This window comes from Sinohyriopsis cumingii, chromosome 1 (assembly GCF_028554795.1).
Source record: "Sinohyriopsis cumingii isolate HCF-2022 chromosome 1, ASM2855479v2, whole genome shotgun sequence".
Lineage (NCBI taxonomy): Eukaryota > Metazoa > Mollusca > Bivalvia > Unionida > Unionidae > Sinohyriopsis > Sinohyriopsis cumingii.
The window spans coordinates 13062314-13083674 of NC_142961.1; the positions used below are offsets into that span (position 1 = coordinate 13062314).

Sequence of the window (21361 nt, forward strand, 5' to 3'; positions counted from 1 at the left end):
CACCCCTGTAAGCATTAATTGGGGAATATACAGTTTTTGCCCTGTCCCAATGTGTGTGGACAGTTTAGTAAATATTTGCCATGAAAAGATACATTTCGGACAGATTTTAGTAAATATTTTATGCATAGAAGATGTGTTTTTGGACAGTTTTTAAGTAAATATTGGATATGGAAAGATGTGTTTTAGAAAGTGTTTAGTAAATATTTGATGTGCAAAGATGTACTTGGACAGAATTTAATAAATACTGGTGAGACTTCTCTAAAAAAAATGGGCTTATCATTAGATAAATATTAATTACAATCAATGTCTGTATTTTAATAAAATTTAATTTGATTGTATGTTTGAAAACCTGAAGTAGAATTATTTAGGTAATTTTATCGCATTTGTTCTCTTTGGTACAATGAAAATGGACATAATTTGAGACCCAAGGCTGATCCATTTATCTTTGATACAATGAAAATGGACATTATTTGAGACCCAAGGCTGATCCGTTTATCTTTGGTACAATGAAAATGGACATTATTTGAGACCCAAGGCTGATCCATTTATCTTTGATACAATGAAAATGGACATTATTTGAGACCCAGGGCTGATCCGTTTATCTTTGGTACAATGAAAATGGACATTATTTGAGACCCAAGGCTGATCCATTTATCTTTGGTACAATGGAAATGGACATTATTTGAGACCCAAGGCTGATCCATTTATCTTTGGTACAATGAAAATGGACATTATTTGAGATCCAAGGCTGATCCATTTATCTTTGATACAGTGAAAATGGACATTATTTGAGACCCAAGGCTGATCCATTTATCTTTGATACAGTGAAAATGGACATTATTTGAGACCCAAGGCTGATCCATTTATCTTTGGTACAATGAAAATGGACATTATTTGAGACCCAAGGCTGATCCATTTATCTTTGGTACAATGAAAATGGACATTATTTGAGACCCAAGGCTGATCCATTTATCTTTGGTGCAATGAAAATGGAAATTATTTGAGACCCAAGGCTGATCCGTTTATCTTTGGTACAATGAAAATGGACATTATTTGAGACCCAAGGCTGATCCATTTATCTTTGGTACAATGAAAATGGACATTATTTGAGACCCAAGGCTGATCCATTTATCTTTGATACAGTGAAAATGGACATTATTTGAGACCCAAGGCTGATCCATTTATCTTTGGTACAATGAAAATGGACATTATTTGAGACCCAAGGCTGATCCATTTATCTTTGGTACAATGAAAATGGACATTATTTGAGACCCAAGGCTGATCCATTTATCTTTGGTGCAATGAAAATGGAAATTATTTGAGACCCAAGGCTGATCCGTTTATCTTTGGTACAATGAAAATGGACATTATTTGAGACCCAAGGCTGATCCATTTATCTTTGGTACAATGGAAATGGACATTATTTAAAACCCAAGGCTGATCCATTTATCTTTGATACAATGAAAATGGACATTATTTGAGACCCAGGGCTGATCCGTTTATCTTTGGTACAATGGAAATGGACATTATTTGAGACCCAAGGCTGATCCATTTATCTTTGGTACAATGGAAATGGACATTATTTGAGACCCAAGGCTGATCCATTTATCTTTGGTACATTGGAAATGGACATTATTTGAGACCCAAGGCTGATCCGTTTATCTTTGGTACAATGGAAATGGACATTATTTGAGACCCAAGGCTGATCCATTTATCTTTGGTACAATGAAAATGGACATTATTTGAGACCCAAGGCTGATCCATTTATCTTTGGTACAATGAAAATGGACATGATTTGAGACCCAAGGCTGATCCGTTTATCTTTGGTACAATGGAAATGGACATTATTTGAGACCCAGGGCTGATCCGTTTATCTTTGGTACAATGAAAATGGACATTATTTGAGACCCAGGGCTGATCCGTTTATCTTTGGTACAATGAAAATGGACATTATTTGAGACCCAAGGCTGATCCATTTATCTTTGATACAATGAAAATGGACATTATTTGAGACCCAAGGCTGATCCATTTATCTTTGGTACAATGGAAATGGACATTATTTGAGACCCAAGGCTGATCCATTTATCTTTGGTACAATGGAAATGGACATTATTTGAGACCCAAGGCTGATCCATTTATCTTTGGTACAATGGAAATGGACATTATTTGAGACCCAAGGCTGATCCATTTATCTTTGGTACAATGGAAATGGACATTATTTGAGACCCAAGGCTGATCCATTTATCTTATTAATCTTCCAAGTAACTAGTGAAAAAGAAATTGTCTGGTGTTGGTTTCCTAGCCTACAATGATTTGTTAGCACAACTCTATTTTCACATAGTTGGTAAGTAGTCATCTTTTTCCTCTTTTCTGTAATACTTCTAATAATAATAATAATAATGAGGACTTTGTATAGCGCCTAATCTTTAGAAGCTCTAAGCACTTTATAACATTAGACAACACCTATAAGATAAAAAACATATAACGATATTACAAAAACAAACACCATGAAATTAGAAAACATTAAAAAACATGCTGAGAATATTTAAGGTAGGAAACATTATTAGGTCTTTAAGTTTGTTCTTGCAGTCGAAATAAGTGAGTTTTGAGAGCCCTCTTGAATGTGATCACTGTGTCTTTGTGTCTAAGTTCAGTGGGCAATTCATTCCACGTTGCTGGGCCCTGGTATGCAAAAGAACGCTGTCCATATGACTTTGTTTTCATAGTGGGAATAATGAGTATACAATTGTCAGAAGAGGAGCATAAGTATCTTGCTGGTGTGTACACATGGGTGAGGTCGGATAGGTATGTTGGACTAGAGTCCAACAGTGAAACATAGCACAGAGAACAAATTTTGTGTCTGATTCTGGATCGAATGGATAGCCAGTGTTGGGTACAGAGCAGTGGGGAGGTGTGCTCTGATTGTGGTACTCTAAATATGATCCAAGCAGCTGTGTTTTGAACTTTTTGAAGTTTCTGGAGTAGATATTGAGATGAACCAGACAGAATTGAGTTACAATAGTCCAATCTTGAAAGTACTAATGAACACACAAGTGTTTTAGTAGCATCAACTGAAAGATATTTGCGAATTGAGCTGATACGTCTCAGCTCAAGATATGCAGCCTTGCATATGTTCATGACATGTTGGTGCAATGTGAGAGTACTGTCCAGAGTAACACCTAGGTTTCATACTGATTGTGTGAATTTAATGTTGGTGTTGCTGATATTTATTGTTTGAGGTAAAGGATGTGAATGAGAAAGTCTTTGTGGCAACCTGTGGCAGAGAACCTCCCAGCTTCCAGTAGAGGACGAGATCAAGAAGAGAAGGTGGGGATGGATAGGACACACCCTACATAAGCCGCCAACCAACATTACCAGACAGGCATTGAAATGGAACCCTCAAGGCAAGCGGAGAAGGGTACGACCAAGAAACACCTGGCGAGGTGACCTTGAGGCGGACATCACTACGATGGGTCACACCTGGAGTCAGCTTGAAGGGATGGCACAAGACAGAAGCCTCTGACAATCTTTTGTGGGTGGCCTCTACCCCAGCAGGGGTGACGGGCAAAATGAACTGACTCTGTCGAAACCTACATCCAGAATAAAAGAACATGAGCTACTGTACTAACAGAATTAAATTAAGGTCATTTGTATTAATTTATTCAAATCTATGAAGGTATTGGGTTTGGTTATGGATGAAGTGTTTCTATGATGAAGAAACCAACACTAGACCATAATGATTTAAAGAACTACTGCCCAGTTTCTAATCTCCCATTCATATAAAAAATCTTAAAAAAGGTTGTTCTATCCCAGCTTGTATCTCATCTGAATTCAAACACTTTTTAGCAATGTACAATCTGCATATCGCCCTTGCCACAGTACTGAAACTACTCTTCTAAAAGTAGTTAATGACATTCTCTTTGCGTTGGATAGTGGAAAGATTACAGTCCTCACCCTCCTTGATTTGTCTGCAGCATTTGACACAATAGACCCAGTTAATTTATGTGGTGGTGTTCCACAGGTTCTTGGACCTGTTCTCTTCATTCTGTACACCCAGTCACTCTCAAATGTCATAGATCATCACCCAGTGTCTCACCAATTGTATGCTGATGACACCCAAATATACAAATCTAGTCACCCAACTGAAGTTGATGCTACCATCCAAGGTGTGTAGAGGTGCATTTCTGATGTGAAATTTTGGATGACATGTAACAAGCTGCAGATGAATGATGATAAAACTAAGAAGCCATTCTGATCACAACACAAAGATTTTCTCATTCATATCCTTTACCTCATATGTCATATGGACAGCGTTCTTTTGCATACCAGGGCCCAGCAATGTGGAATGAATTACCCACTAAACGTAGACACAAAGACACAGTGATCCCATTCAAGAGTGCTCTTAAAACTCACTTATTTTGACTGCAAGAACAAACTTAAATTCCTATAAATGTTTCCTACCTTAAATATTTAAATGTTTTTTCTATATTTTCTAATTTCATGGTGTTTGTTTTTTGTAATCGTATCATTATATATGTTTTTTATGTTATAGGTGTTGTCTAATGTTGTAAAGCTCTTAGAGCTTCTAAGGATTAGGCGCTATACAAAGTCCTCATTATTATTATTATTATGGTAATGTTAAACTGTACAAAATTGCTACTTGATCAGCGTTGTAAGTGTTCTGTGAACCTGAGATCTTTCTGAGAAGTTTGGTGATTGTCACTGAGAGCAAACTATGTTCTGATTAATAATAAGAAGCTAAGAAAAGACATGTAAAAAATTTATTTGGACAAAGTCCAGTAATACCTTTTTCTCATAGAAAGCCAAGTGCCAACTTTTTGACAAATTTGTTAGGTTTTCCTTGGGTCTTATCATGGGAGAAATACCATCAGTCAAAATACCATTCTGTCTTCTATGAATAAAGTTTTTTTTAAATGAAGTACCAATTTCCATAAATTTTGTTCTTTCAACATGCCATGAATTTAAAGGAACAACATGAAATTAAATTATTCTGTGTTGATAATCATGCTAATTTATTTAAGACACCAGCAGAAACATAATCTTTGGCAAAACCCCAAAAGTGATACCCAGATTGAAAAACTAATACCAATGAATGAGCTTTATACATACATACAAACAAACATATATATATATATATATATATATATATATATATATATATATATATATATATATATATATATATATATATATATAGAGAGAGAGAGAGAGAGAGAGAGAGAGATGTTTGCATGGATATATATAATAAAAATCTGAAAAAATAAAGTAATTACAACCTTTTATAACTTTGTTAGCACATACAAAAATAAAGGTAAGATACAGAAGTTAGAATTTCTCATAAGCAAACAAATGAATTCATAAAGTAAATAGGAATTGCTCCTGGAACTTTTGAATACATTAATGTGTGTACACATATATGTCTCTCTCTCCCTCTCCCTCTCTCTCTCTCTCTCTCTCTCCATTTAAGTAAGATATTGCTAACCAAAGCGAGTAGATCGAATTTTCCGTGTTTGTCAGTATGTTCCGGTATTTTGTTTCGCACTATCTTACCTTCAGAACTTTAGCCTTCATGGGATCGAAAACACGAAACATCGATCAGCTATATAATAATCGTTACTTTTGAGCCGTGTAGCGCCGGTAAGTATATTTCTGCAATTTCTAAAATCTTTCTTTCCCCCGTAAATAATGTAAGGACCGATAAATCTTTATTCTGTCTAGTTTTTCTAACTAAATCTAGAGAATATGATTTGCCCCACACATAGCTGGGTTGACATAACGATAGGGCAGTCCTACACTGTAACTTATAGTGTAAGATATAGCACATGTTATTTTTGTTTTAGTGCTAAGACCCATCACCCCACCCCACCCTACCCCGAACAAAAATATCGGGTGATGGATATCTTACGTTGTAGGACTAAACGAAAGGGTAGCTACGAAGAAGGAATACTAATATTCGTGCTAAACGAGTGGGTAGCACTGGCAGTAGAGTGGAGGGTAGTTCTTGAGTATAAGACATCGACCCTGATATTTGTGTTTTTGGGTATATACATATCACATTTGGTGTCTTACAATGCTGGACTAGGTGGTGGGGTGAAAGTTAGAAGCTCTATGTTATAGTTATTTGGTCCGCGATATGAGATGTTGATAGTTTTTTTTAGGGTATTAGGCTCTGTACTATAGATGTTCTGCCTATAACGAAATGGTGTGGTGGTGCGGAGGGTAGTGTTCTTTATATTTTATAGTCATTTGGGTCATAGTAAGAGGGACTGGTGAATGGGAGGGACCTATGTGTCTCATTCGTTTGGACCATAACAAGAGATTGGTGGGGTGATGGTGGGTGACTGTGTCATTTATATAACACATCAAGTCACACAACCCTCTGCTCCATTGTGAATACCCCCTACTGCAGTAAAAATCCTCATTCATAGAGAGTTTATCTTTTTTGTCCCTCATCCACGGGGCCCAGGGTAGAGGAGCGATCTAAGATGGTTGCATTTACAGATCATGCAGTTCTGTAGTGTATCCCATACAGGTGCAAGATTGAGAGCAAAAATCTCTTTAGTGGCCAAACTGGGAGATAAACTATTTTTTTATCAAAAGTGAGGGGTCAGTTTAAAACTTTGGGGCTCTCTGATACGCAAATGAGGGTAAAGGAAAACACATTTATGACTTTCCATGTGAGTTAAAGTCTCAGCCTGACCATATTTGAGTCTTGACCAGTGTGGGTATTAGGGAAAGATTACCAATAGCTTCTCAGTTTCTGGTGGTTTTTACCTCTGTTTTCCCTCCACCAAATATTGGTCATCATGAATAGACAGCCTGCTATGTGCTGAAACATGGCATTGAACACCACATAACCAAACCAAAACCAAACATTCTCTTCCTAAACACACAGACAGACAGACAGACTAAGGCTGGAATCAAATCAGACCTCTATGAGAGTAAATTTGTTTTGGGACAAAATTCTATGTGTTGGAAATTCTGCATGATTTTTAAATATTTCTTGTAGGGGCTAGTTTCCATTTTAGGTACTATGAACCACTATAAACATCTCTCTTTCTCTAGGAATATAAACAAAACATATAACTTGGCCCCCTATTGATGGCAAGCATTTGTCTTTGCTTCTTACAGATCCAGGTTTTGTTCCTTTTGGGCTGATGATATCTGTTCCTCCATCTGGTATTAACACTGAGGTTAGGGTATACATTGAGGTCAATTTCTCAGACTCTTTTACTTGTAGAGTCACATTACTTGGTATATTATGCTTCATGGCAAGTAGTTAGTGTAAACTAGGTCACTTTGATATATAACTAGTTAAAATTGTATCAGTGTTGCACTCAGCATCCCTATGGCAGGGGATACTGTCTCCCACCCACCTAACATTTTAAATAATACTAGACAATGCTCTAAGTAATATTGTGAATTAGATAATTTCATTTGCTTTGACATTTTTGCAACCTTAACTTTGTGGTCTACACTGTTCTATCATATTTTCCTTGGACACTTACATTATTGCAATGAACATTTTTATCATGTGCTCAAGTGACTCATGAAAACATTAACATCTGGTTAACTGGAAATGATTTGCATCATAGAATTTTCTGTTCTGAATCATGCTTTCATTTAACCTATAGCGTTCACTCATTATCTGTCAGCATCTACAGTAAAACCTGTCTTGTGATACCGCTGCTATGTAAGACCATATGTTGTGAGAGATCAGATTCTCCTTGCATAGGTTTATTAATTTTATGACACATTCAGAAGCTATGATGTGCACATAAGTTTCATTTGACTACCTTCAGTGTAAGTTTCATTTGACTACCTCGAGTGTGAGTAAGTTTCATTTGACTACCCTTGGAGTAAGTTTCATTTGACTGCCTTCAGTGTGAGTAAGTTTCATTTGACAACCCTCAGTGTAAGTGTCATTTGACTACCTTCATTGTGAGTAGGTTTCATTTGACTGTAACCTTCAGTGTGACTAAGTTTCATTTGACAACCCTCAGTGTAAGTTTCATTTGACTGTAACCTTCAGTGTGAGTAAGTTTCATTTGACAACCCTCAGTGTAAGTTTCATTTGACTACCTTCAGTGTAAGTTTCATGTGACTACCTTCAGTGTGAGTAAGTTTCACTTGACAACCGTCAATGTAAGTTTCATTTGCCTACCTTCAGTGTAAGTTTCATTTGACTACCTTCAGTGTGATTAAGTTTCATTGGACTACCTTCGTTGTGAGTAAGTTTCATGTGACTACCTTCAGTGTGATGAGTAAGTTTCATGTGACTACCTTCAGTGTGATGAGTAAGTTTCATTAGACTACCTTCAGTGTAAGTTTCATGTGACTACCTTCAGTGTGATGAGTAAGTTTCATGTGACTACCTTCAGTGTGATGAGTAAGTTTCATTAGACTACCTTCAGTGTAAGTTTCATGTGACTACCTTCAGTGTGATGAGTAAGTTTCATGTGACTACCTTCAGTGTGATGAGTAAGTTTCATTAGACTACCTTCAGTGTAAGTTTCATGTGACTACCTTCAGTGTAATGAGTAAGTTTCATTAGACTACCTTCAGTGTAAGTTTCATGTGACTACCTTTAGTGTGATGAGTAAGTTTCATGTGACTACCTTCAGTGTGATGAGTAAGTTTCATTAGACTACCTTCAGTGTAAGTTTCATGTGACTACCTTCAGTGTGATGAGTAAGTTTCATTAGACTACCTTCAGTGTAAGTTTCATGTGACTACCTTCAGTCTGATGAGTAAGTTTAATTTGTGATTTTAATCATGCTGATAGGACAGTGGTATTGAAACACATGATCTACATAAGGTACACCCTCAAGCTGTGATTTGTACAGGCTAAAATGTTTCCTTCCATAATCTGTACATCTGTACAAATTCAGTGTTATGTAGTAGGGACTTTTGATATGATTTAAATCTTTTCCAGTTTTCTAGTATTGTACATAGTCATGTTGAATAGAATCCACATTTCAAGAAATGTTCTGCTTCTACAGTCCAAAACAATACAAGCAGAATCTTTACAGCACATTCACCCCATGGCCTTATGGATATTAATCATTAGGTTTAACATGTCTAGCTCTATGGTTTTATGTATGTGAGAACAACAGCAGTTGTATTTATGCAAATTAATTAAATGATTATTTACAGGACTTATAATTAGTTTTAGATTTTGAAAATGCTGATGATATTTGAGAAAAGATAGTAGATTAAGTTTCTCTAATTAGCAAGAGTATCTTATTTATTTACATGTTAAAGAAATATATATTTTTTACTTGAACTCTGACAATCTTTGCCAACCCTTGCACATAAGCTACATTTAACATTTATATTTTGAGGAAGAGGTTGAAAGTGAGCATGAGTCTGATCAGATATATTATAATCATTTATTTGTTTTCAAATCAACTTCTCGACAACTCATTAGTGAGATATCAAATGTTTAGTTTAATGTAGGAAACACAGATCTGTGTACCAGAAACAATCAAGCCAGTTATAGAAATATGATGTCAGGATGTCTCCTGTGAAGTCCGCTAGGCTGGTATATATGCAGAGGCAGAAATGGTTAGAGGGAGCTTTTGAATTTGAATTTGGTACAGTGAAAAGAAACCATTAAAGAAATATGTAGCCTAGACATTTGTTTGTTTGCTCTACCAGTTAATTCCCCAATGTAGCTGTTGACTACCCTACACAGGTACAACAGTTGAATGCATATGTCCATTAATCTCCTTATGCCCATTAAATCTACCAGTATACATAGCTGTAAGGTGGTGATTTTAACAGTTTACAAGTTATTAGTCAGGGTCAAGTTCCCAACCCCAAGGGCACAACCGGAGTCTATATTGGATATATGCATAATTTCATCTCCTGCCCAGTAGACCTATACAAAGTTACAGATAGGATATCTCAGTAGTTTCCAAATTGTGACTCAGAACCAAAACTCTCTCCCCAAGGTCTGTACTGGACTTGTGTCTGATTTTGTTATCACTCTGACATTCTGTGGCATTTATCATAACTGATTTCTTCAGAATATTTGGAAATCAAAATTCTTTTAAAGATGGAAAGAAGAAAATTTGATTTATTGCCATCAGATTATAATTTTAAAAGATATAGAAGTTGTTATCTGCATTAAGATACTGGATACTAACACGTAAACATTGATATAATGTATCATTTTTCACTTTCCAAGAACACCAGTAGAAAAATGTTTAAACAGAAACTAAACCCATTCTGTGGATATAATGTAGGTTATGTACAGGTCAAATAATGGGGAAATAAATTACATGGAATTTTTCTCACCATCATATACTATTGTAAGCCAGATTTGCAGAAACAAACAAAAGGGGTTTGGGATTCTAATATATGAAAGTCACTGCCAGGCCTCTACTATGCAGGTTTAAATAGTTCTGTTAAACTGGGGGTTTAATGGTAGTTTGTATGATGCCATACCTGAAAGAATAAAAACCTAATGAATAAGAAATAGTAAAAACAAACTCATTAAGGATATTGCATCTACAGTAAATACAATGTGCATAGAATAAATCAGGGCTGATCAAATATTTTTTGAAGCACTTGTCCAGGACAAGTGGTTTCAGAAAATTCATTTGTCCCACCTACATTTTCACTTCTCCAAAAATCTAAATCCCTTGTCAAGTTTGACTAGATGTACCAGTATGCATTTTAATCCATGTTTTGAAACAAAAGAAACAATGTACAACATATTTGTTTCTTTGAAGGGCATAATTTTTTTAATTTCTTTTTACTGTCAAGGTATCTTATAAACACTATTTCCTTTGCTGATATGGTAACATCAGTACTTCCATCAGCAAGAATGTAAAGGAATTTACTGGAATTCAGACCTTCCCTAACTTCTTCGCTCAAGACATGATCGGTTGACAGAACAAAGTCTCTTGCCCCCAAGTCTATTAGTATAAAAAGCACAAAATATAAGACTATTTTTCTCCAGGAGCACACAGAAATTCTATATCATAAAATTGTTTTCCCTGTAGTCATTTTTAAAAAATGCTCTCAATTTTTTGTTTATTTTTTTCATTTTGTTCTTGTTTAGTTTTGAAATGGTCTTTCCTAGTAGAGTTTTAGCAACTCCAACTTCAGTGTTTTTCTGCACATATTGGCTAGTGTCATGTAAACATACATCATGCTGCACAGGCTTTATGAGGTCAACAACTGTGGAGAGATTTGTCAGATCCTTTGCATTATGTATATCAGTATTGAGTATCTGTGTTGAATAAACACAATTAAATAGAACAAGGTTGTTTAAGGACTCGTTATACTAATGATATGCAAGAATGAGAACAAGACTAGAAATGGGTGAACATAAAATAGAGCATACATGGGTATGACTGGCCATAATAATAATAATAATAATAATAATAATAATATTAATAATAATAATAATAAAGACTTTATTTAGAGAAGGTAACTCAATTAGTTACAGAACTACTCTACCTTGAGGCCTTCTATCTGTTATGTACAATATATACAGTATATACAACATGATGTAAAGAGTCTGGCTTGACACTAAATAATTAAGTAATTTTAAAATTCAAAGTATCAAGCCTGGAACACATGCACAGGCATCAGTGAAAACATAAACATATATAAAACATAAAATATCATCCTGCATTGAAAAATTCAACTATGAAAATGATGCAAAATTACAGAAAAACAGGTGGTATTTTTTGTACTAGAACTGTTCAGTTTTCTAAAGATTTCATCCATTTAAGACATTGATTGGTTGATAATGAAAGTAAGATTTCAGTAAAAAGAATCTTTTGAGAGGTTACTGGGAAAAAAAATAGAGCCACTGTTCTGTTGATGGAATTTATTAAAAATCCTTTTATAGACTTGAGTTTGGAAAAATCATTACTAAATTAGCGCTTGATGTTTTGGTGCAGAATTGAAAACACATGCAGATCCAGAAAATCCAGCAAGACGTGTATTTCTCACTGTCCTCTTAATCTCATTTCATGTGTACAGCACATTTCTTATTTCTCACTGTCTTTTTTGTTTCAATCCCATTCCATGTGTACAGTGTATGACTCATTTCTTACTGTCTTCTTAATCAATCTCATCCCATGTGTACAGTGTATGACTGATTTCTTACTGTCTTCTTAATCAATCTCATCCCATGTGTACAGTGTATGACTGATTTCTTACTGTCTTCTTAATCAATCTCATCCCATGTGTACAGTGTATGACTGATTTCTTACTGTCTTCTTAATCAATCTCATCCCATGTGTACAGTATATGACTCATTTCTTACTGTCTTCTTAATCAATCCCATTCCATGTGTACAGTGTACAACTCATTTCCTACTGTCTTCTTAATCAATCTCATCCCATGTGCTCATAATACTTCTTTTTTCTTACTGTCTTTTTGATCACTCTCATCCATTGTGTACAGCCAGTTTCTTCACATGATTCTTTCTTGTCTGGAATGTAGCTCTTCATGACAGGTATGTTTTACCTGGGGTCATTAACTTCTACTTTAACAGCCATACTTGTTTAAATGTGTATGCAGATTCCATGTGCACTATTTATAAAATTTTAAAGTGATGTCAACAGTTTGGCCAATCTGAAATTTTCTTGGGACTACTTTGATTGGAAATCATCAGCTAATAAAAAAAATAGCTTGTGATATTCAGGTGGGTATAGCAATGTCTTGTACCTTGATTGTTTTGATACTATTTTCACATGTTATTTGTGGGATTCAGTAGAAAATAAAACTTAAGATATATTCCATATGACTTATTGGTATGTGTTAGGAATTGTTTATGGAATTAGTCTTTCTGTGAAAATGTCAACATATGCACAATTGTTATCTGCTAGTTATGTAATAATAATAATAATAATAATAATGATAATAATAATAATAATAATAATAATGATTATCCTTTGTTAAGAGGGTAATACAATTAGCAAAGTGAGGTCCTCATTAAACTATCAAACTGCATGTAAACAAATTTAGATTATTTTAGCTGCATAGCCATTATATACCCTGCTACTGTATATAGAATTTCTAGTTAAAAAACAAACAGCCAGAAAGAATAGAAAAAGACAGAATAAAATGATAGAGTTATCCATCTATGACATATCTGTGTTTCGATTAAAATACTTGCAAATTGCATGCAGCCATAACAGTTAATGTTAAAGAGTTCTGGCCACAACACCACAATAATGAAAATATTTGAAAAATTATGTGTGGTTTTGAAATTTGAATGTTATTGTGAGTTTCAGATCATAATTTATATTCCGTGTTTTCACACATTTTGATTTTGGAGATGTTTGGTTACCATTCCCTGAATATATTTGTAAACAAAAATTGCATTTCAGTTGTTTATTCAGTCATATATATTTGAAAATAAACATTGCATGGAAATATCACATGGTACATTAAAAATGATATGTGCAATTCATTTTTATACTGCCAAGTGACTTTATTTGATGGCCTGCATCTACCATCTGTCAATAATTGCTTGTTACCTCTCTGGAGGCCATATTTCTGATTCAGTTGTGATCAAACTTTTAATGTGGGCTTGTATAATCAAGATTTTGGATGACGTCGATAATGTGCAAGACCCAAGCATATTAAATTAAGGTGATTGGCTGAGCTTAGATCTGATCCACTTTTTATCACACCTACCTGAGTTGCTTTGCCATAAAACCCCAAAGCAAACCCAGCAAAAGATATGTGTCAGTAGCTAGACTTTTGTTTTGAAGAAAAAAAATTAATTTGTCAATATGAATTTGTATATTCTCAATTAGTTCAGGTTGTCAAACTTAAGAGTTATGAATTATTCGGGGTGGTCAACACTAAATAATGGAATGAAAAATAATATGGAACGGTCGAGATATGAACATTTGTGGAAGAGTAATTTCTACTCAAAATATGAATTTCTTGGAAAGTCATATGGAAATTAAAGGAATTACAACTAAACGTCATGGAAATTAAAGGAATTACAGATAAAAGTCACGGTAATTAAAGGAATTACAGATAAAAGTCATGGTAATTAAAGGAATTAAAGCTAAAAGTCATGGAATTAGAATTAGGAACTCTTTGGCTTCAGAAGAAATAATGGAAATGCAAACTCAGAAAGAGGAAAGGAGAGGTAGATACAGAGAGATCGAGATCCTGTCTTTAAACTCAGTCTTTTGCTACCAGAAATATTAATCTAGCACTCCATTTCACTTTGAGAAAATTACTGAAAACTTGAAATGGCCAAGAGCAGATTCAGCTTTGTTATTACTTATTGGCACACTTCACTGTCGGTAAAACATGGTGCTAATTCTGATATGGTTAAGGAATGTATCATGAAGGGCCATGAGTTGGTACCTGAGGCATATTGACAATTGCTTAGGAATTGTAGAGAAACAAAATTGGACAAACCCGTATCCAATTTTCAAGGGAGAAAAGAATAACTGTTTGATAGGTGGTGTTCAGACAAGAAGGCTGATAAAGGTTATGATAATCTTGGACAGCTCATATTAATTGAAGAGTTCAAGAAGTGCATTCATAACAAGTCCTGTACTGAGGAGCAAAAAGTGGAAATGTTGGAAAATGCTCCTTGTACATCTGATGATTATTCCTTGGTTTTATTTCAGTAAGTCCTTCTCTCAGTTGATGTTTGATAAATATCATTTCCGTCTCGTACATGTTCTTTCAAATCTCAATCTGTCACAACTTTTGAAATCAAACTTCTGTCATTTGACTCAGAAATCTTTATCTCTTTCTGTTTTAACACCTTGAAACCTTTTGTATTATTGAGCTGATTCAAGTTTTACTTAAAGGGATTTTAGGTGAGAAAGATCATCAATCTACACTCATTATGCATTAGCCCCAAGTTATTTTACTGTGACCTCCAGTATTAGAATGACTCCCCACAGGTCTTAAATAACTCCATCAAGGAGACACAAAGCTCAGTCTCTGTCACTTGCATATTTGCATACCATTGCATTTTTTCCCGTCATGCTATTTTGGTCATCAAATTGTTTCTCATGGCAATAATTTGGTTATAAATAATAAAATTGATAAATGAAATAATTAAGTTTTGTGCATTTATATCCTGGATGCTTTTCATGTTTTAAAATTGCTGGTGGTGGTTGTGAGTTTACAAACAAATGGAAGGTAAGCAAGTAACCTACCTTTCACATTTTACTGGCTAAGGTTAACATTTTTGTGTGTGTGATGCATGATTGTACTGTACATTAATGACATTATCCTGTTAAAAAATCATGGAACTTGGTGAGAGGATGGATCTTGAAAAATACTTGGTCACAATAGCCCATACTTTAGGCTTCACAGGCTTTGCTCTAATTTTGTATTTTGTATTTGATGTGTGATGAATTTGAACAATTTATTTTCACACTTGACCAGATTAAAGAAATCATAGTATTTTGACTAGTCTCTATAAACTCATCATAGTACATCTGATTTGATATCATAGAAAAGAATGATCCTTTTTTTTGTTGGATGACTTTTTTGCCTTGTCACAAGGGTCAACAGTTGTTGTCAACTTCAGTTTAGTCTTAATTTGTTGTCTGCATGATAATTAATACATGTATTATTTCCACTTGTGACTTCTATAAGGTTCATAGAAGCAAGCTGTGTAATCATTGATAATCTACTGGTTTGAATTGGATTTCAACCATATTTGATATGCATCTTGATATTCATAAGACCTCATCCGAGTTGTTGTCAGCATTCTACATCATTTAACGGAGTTATGACCCCTGATTGACAGACTCACTCACTTTCGTTTGTACATAGTGACCTCCTTTTTTTATTTAAATTGAAGTACTATGTTTAATTAGAAAGGTTTATCTTTCTAAATATTTTTTGGAATGTTTCCCTTTTTATAATTTTAGAACTGTTCTTTAAAGTGGTGCTAAATTATAGCTAGGATTATGTTGACATGCCATTAGGTTTATACCTGCATAGCGTAGTTGGTTGTAAATGAAAATGGTGCTGGTCCAACTTCTAATATGGCTGCCACAATGGCCACCCAGAAATCTTGTTATCTATACTTCTCCTAGATGGCTGGTCATATAGACACTGTACTTTCACAAAAAGACTTTCCATGAAATCTAGATAGTACTAAATAGAAATGGTACCAGTCTGATATTGAATATGGCCACCATGGCACTCATCTTGAAAATCTAGTTATTGTTACTACTCTAAAACAGAGAGTCTTATCAACATGAGGTTTCCATCAGAATACTTCTTATGATGCTTTGCTGGTTCTAAATGAAAACAGTGCCAATCTGATGTTCAATATGTCCACCACAGCTGCTAATTTTAAAATCTTGATATTGCTGAAGAAAATCAGCAATGGTTTGAACACTCATCATTTTATAGGAAAAAGAATTGTCTTGACATTCTTTTCAGCCATATGAGTGTCAGACCCATTCAGGGTCTCTTATTTTTGCACTCCTTGTGTTTAGCTCATCTGATCATAGACCAAGAGAGCTTACAGGATGGTCCATTGCCCATTATCTCTCGTCTGTTGTTGATTGTCTCTCAGTCCATTAAGATAAGTTTATTATTGCCTCTCCTCCTAAATTACTTGGAGGATTGCCTTGAAACTTTACATATTGACTATGTGCTTTCACCAGAAGACTTCTTATGATGTCTAGCTGAAACATGTACTTAATTGAAATGGTGCCAGTCTGATATGGAATATGGCCACAGTGACAGCCATCTTGGAAGTCATATTAATTGTTACTCCTCCAAAACAGAAAATGATATCAGCATGGGGTTTATACCAGACGACTTCTTATGGTGTCTTGTTGGTTCTAAATGAAAATGGCACCAATCTGACATCAAGTACATCCACCACAGCAGATAATCTGAAAATAATGTTGTTACTTAAGAATGTAAGAGATGCTTTGAACAGTCAGTATTATAAGGAAGAAATGATCTTGAATTCTTTGAAATTCTTTTCAGGCAATAGAGCATCAGTCCTTCAGGGGAATCTTGTTTTTCCATAATGTAATATTGTGCTAAAAAGTGATATGAAGCAAAAATGTTAGTGTTTAAGTGCAAAATTTTATGATTTAGAAGAAAACAGATTTATTCTTTTAAATGTAGCATTGCTGATGTTGTTCAGAAAACTTCGGCCATTTGCACTGGAAAGAATATAAGTCTGCCCATATTGGATCCAAGCTTCATACTCAGAATGTTAAATCAGTATGGGGCAAAGTAAGTTCTTGTATTAACTTTCTTCCTGCTGCCAAAAACATGAAATGTTCTTGTTGCTGTGTTTATTATTATAATTGGATTGTTCTTAATGAGGTGTGCCCCCCTGGGGTCTTCAGGATGTAGATAAAGCCTGATGTGCTCTCTTGCATGTCATAAGAGGCCACTAATGGAGGTAAATTCAACTGCCCAGGGACATGTTGTGTGGTACTCCAACTGAGCAGGTCTTGAACTTTCTAAGAGTACAGGTTATATGAACAAAATTGGAATTTGTATTTTAAGGATTTTGCCCTTGTTTGGCTTTGTCATTGTTTTGTGTTTTATTTGTGGATAAGTAAATTTATTCTGCATTTTTTAGCCAGTATAACAGGATAGACCTGAATGGATGCTTGGATCAAATTAAACACAACACAATGTGTTGAAAGGTGGAAGTTTATGATATGAATTAATATAAAAAAATATATACACAACAAATACCTTGATTATTTCATGCTCTAAACATACATGTACTTCTCATTTAGTTACTTTATCCAAACATTCACAAATAGGAAAACAAAAAATGATTCATATATTCAGATGTACGATGGTAAGATTTGTATAATCTCATTTAATTTCATGTAATGAAATTGAGATTCAAATAATCTCATGTAATGGAAGTGAGATTCAAAAAATCTCATGTAATGGAAGTGAGACTAAAATAATCTCATGTAATCAAAATTACCCAATTGTACTCAATTGAAACAACAATTAATTGAAACAAACATTTGACTCGGTCATTTGTATAGCTGTTTGATTCATAAATATTTGTAAAAACTTGAAACTGTGTCCACTGACAAACTACACAGTTCTCCCGAACTCTTGGGTTTGCCCACACTTGCATTGGGTGCACACACCCTTCATGGATCCACCATGCGCACAAGTTTACAAATTAGTGGTTTCATCTTTGTATGGCCTTGATGGTTACATCATCTTCCATATCCATATAGACACACAGATGGCCAGACAGCCAGCCTGATATACCCGCACATACATACATACAGACAGCACACAGTTCTCCTGAATTGGGTTGGCCCACTTGTATTGGCCATGCCCACACTTCATGGATCCACCATGCACACAGATATACATTTAAACTTACATACAGACAGCTACAATAAAACCAAACTGGTCATAATAACAGGTACGGAATTAAAATCTTTAGATACATGCTACTAAATTAAACCCTTAATAGCAACTTGTAAAGTTCACAATATTTCAAATCTGCGTATTAGTAAAGGCATCATTGCACGATAGGATGTTAAAAACTGAATATGCTTCACATATCAAATAAAATACAAATGTAACACTTATACCTATGGCTGGAGAACAAAAATGGAGAACATTAACTCATTGACAAGATCCAAAGACCAGTGTATCAGTTAGAAAACAAACATGCCTTAAATCTACGTGAGAGTGAGTATTGATAAGGGTAGAATACCTGTGCATACTGTGCTTTTAGTGTCTCTCGCCACAAGCAAACTACGAGATACATGCTAGTTCAGTTGCTGACTTAGAAAAACAATTATCCACCTTAGGTAACATTGTATGCAGGTACAACGAAAATGATCAAATTGTTCTAAGGCAAAATGCAAGTTATTTCTTGCCTTATTCTGTGACAGCCAGGTTTGTGCTAATGTGTCATTAAGTCCTATTATTACATAGAGTTAATAAGGTAATCTTGCTTGAAATTGTCTGAGTTTAATACTTCTTGAGAAACTTCATTTCTTATTGGATTTTGATTTTATATGTGGTAAATGGGTATTGAGATCATGGATCATGGTTTAATTATGAGCAAAATCTACATCTATCAATTTTTACCAATTACCTTTTGCTTTGGAAAGAAATTTTATCAGACTATAGCAAAGTGATAATAATATACAGGTTGGGAGTAGTTTAGAAAATGGTCATGTTCTAATAATACTAGCTTTGTGAAATGGTTAGTTGTGAAAGTTATTAATTAAGGTGAATCATATCAGGCCAGCTTGGGTCTCATGTTATGTTTAACAAGGGAAATTCCATGGCCCAACCAGGATTCCATATATGCACTTCCAACTGGATAAGGAGGGTGATGGTAAGGGAAGTTGGCCCTTGCGACACAGGACTTGTCTCAAAAGGGCAAGGAGAAAGTGTAGCGGGTAGAACTGTGCATATGATTACTGAAATGGTAGAGTGCCCATCTAAAATAAGGGACATACCTGGTTCAAGCTTCAGTCCAGCTGTGCTTCATATGTAAAAAAAGCTTTTTCACATTTACAGTATATACCAATAAATGATACTCAACTCCAACTAATAATTTTCCAACAGTCTGAACTTTTATGTTATGTTATCTACCATTTACAGAATTTGAACATCTTTACCATTTGTATTTTGTATTGTTGTACTTCATGTTTACATTTATTTCAAAGGATTTATTTTCCAAAATTTTTGTTTAGATTTTTTAAAAAATACATTTTTAGTTCTTTAATTGACACCATATGGTTATTATTGTGCTGATGTGCCATTAAACGCTGATACAAACAAGCATCCATGAATATGATATTGACATTGGTATCACCTACTTGCATTTTCTGACTGACCAGTCTAAAAAGACTGGAACTAGTACATGACAGCACATGAATGCCTCCCCCCATGCCACCCAATTCTCAAGAATATAACATTAGTCATAGAATGCATGTAGTGGATTACACTTGATGCTTCATGTCTTGCACAATCAGCTGATAGATGTCTTGATTGACATACTATGATGGATAACATATATACTTGCTTATAAGGCAGGTCGAACAGCAAAATGCACAGACCCAGATCGGCAGTTGCACATTGTACCAGCAGATCTGGGTCTGTGCAGTCTGTTAGGAGTAATCAGTAGAACAAACAATATAGACCCTATACTTCAAGTAATGTCATGAAATTTTACACATGAATTCAACCCAAGTCTAGTTTGGTCCTAAATGCTGCTTGGACAGCCAATATGGCCACCACAGCAGATATCTTGAAAACCTTGTCATAACCAATTATCTTAAATTAATGGTCATATCAACATGGGGTTGTGACTGAAAGATTTCTTACAGTGCCTGGTTGTGCCTAAATGAAAATAATGCTGAGTCATATTGATATGGCTTTGTCATCAGAAGACTTAATGATTTCTAATTGGTCCTAAATGAAAATTTTGTTGCTTGGACCTCAGATATGGGCAAGAAGATCTTATCACTGCTTGGATGGTCATATCAGCATGGGGTTTTCACTGAAAGACTTCTTATAATGTCTGGTTGGTTGTAAATGAACACTACCATTTTCACATCCTTTATGGCTACCATGGTAGCCATCTTGAAAATCTTGTCATCGATACTCCTCCTGAACAGAAAGTCATATCAGCATGGGGTTTTCACGAGAAGACTTTATAGTGTCTAGTTGAGTTTAAATGAAAATGGTGTTGACTTGACATTGAATATGGCCAACATAACCATCTTGACATTTATTTTATTGCTACTTCTGATGAACAGAAAGGCATATTGGCATGGGTGTTTTCACTAGATTTGTTGATCTGGTCCAAGGTGAAAATGGTGCTGATTAGACATCTAATATGGCCACCACATTGGCCATCTTGAAAATCATATGATTGCTACTCCTCCTGATTGAAAAGCCATATCAACATGGGATTTTCACCAGAGTTTAGTTTGAAATGAAAATTGTGCCAATCTTGTTATCACTATGCCTACTTGATGGAAAATCATATCAACCTTGGGTGGTCAGCAGAGGACTAATTATAAAGTTATCTCGTTATCACTATGCCTACTGGATGGAAAATCATATCAACACTGGGTGGTCACCAGAGGACTAATTATAAAGTTAAGTTGGTCCTCAATTAAAATGATTCTGATCTTATCTTATATCCAATATGGCCACTATAGCTGCCATCTTGAAACTCTTTGTTTCTAAAATCTGTAATATATTACCTGCTATTACTGTCTTTTTCAAGATTCCTATCCCCAGTTCATGGTAATTATTCTATCCTATTAGAATTTGATGGCCAGAATTTAAAAGAACATGATCCCAGTCTGACTTTTTAGGCACAGCCAGCATA

At 34.9% G+C, this 21361-nt stretch overlaps 1 protein-coding gene across 1 annotated transcript in view; it reads left to right on the forward strand.

Moving 5' to 3' along the window:
* The first annotated feature begins 5576 nt into the window (after positions 1-5576).
* The window catches only part of LOC149806429 (protein O-linked-mannose beta-1,2-N-acetylglucosaminyltransferase 1-like), a 139280-nt gene continuing 123495 nt past the window's right edge, over positions 5577-21361 (forward strand). Inside the window, exon 1 of the mRNA XM_089953156.1 lies at positions 5577-5658. The gene's annotated coding sequence lies outside the window, so the exon portion shown is untranslated. The remainder of the gene's footprint in view (positions 5659-21361) is intronic.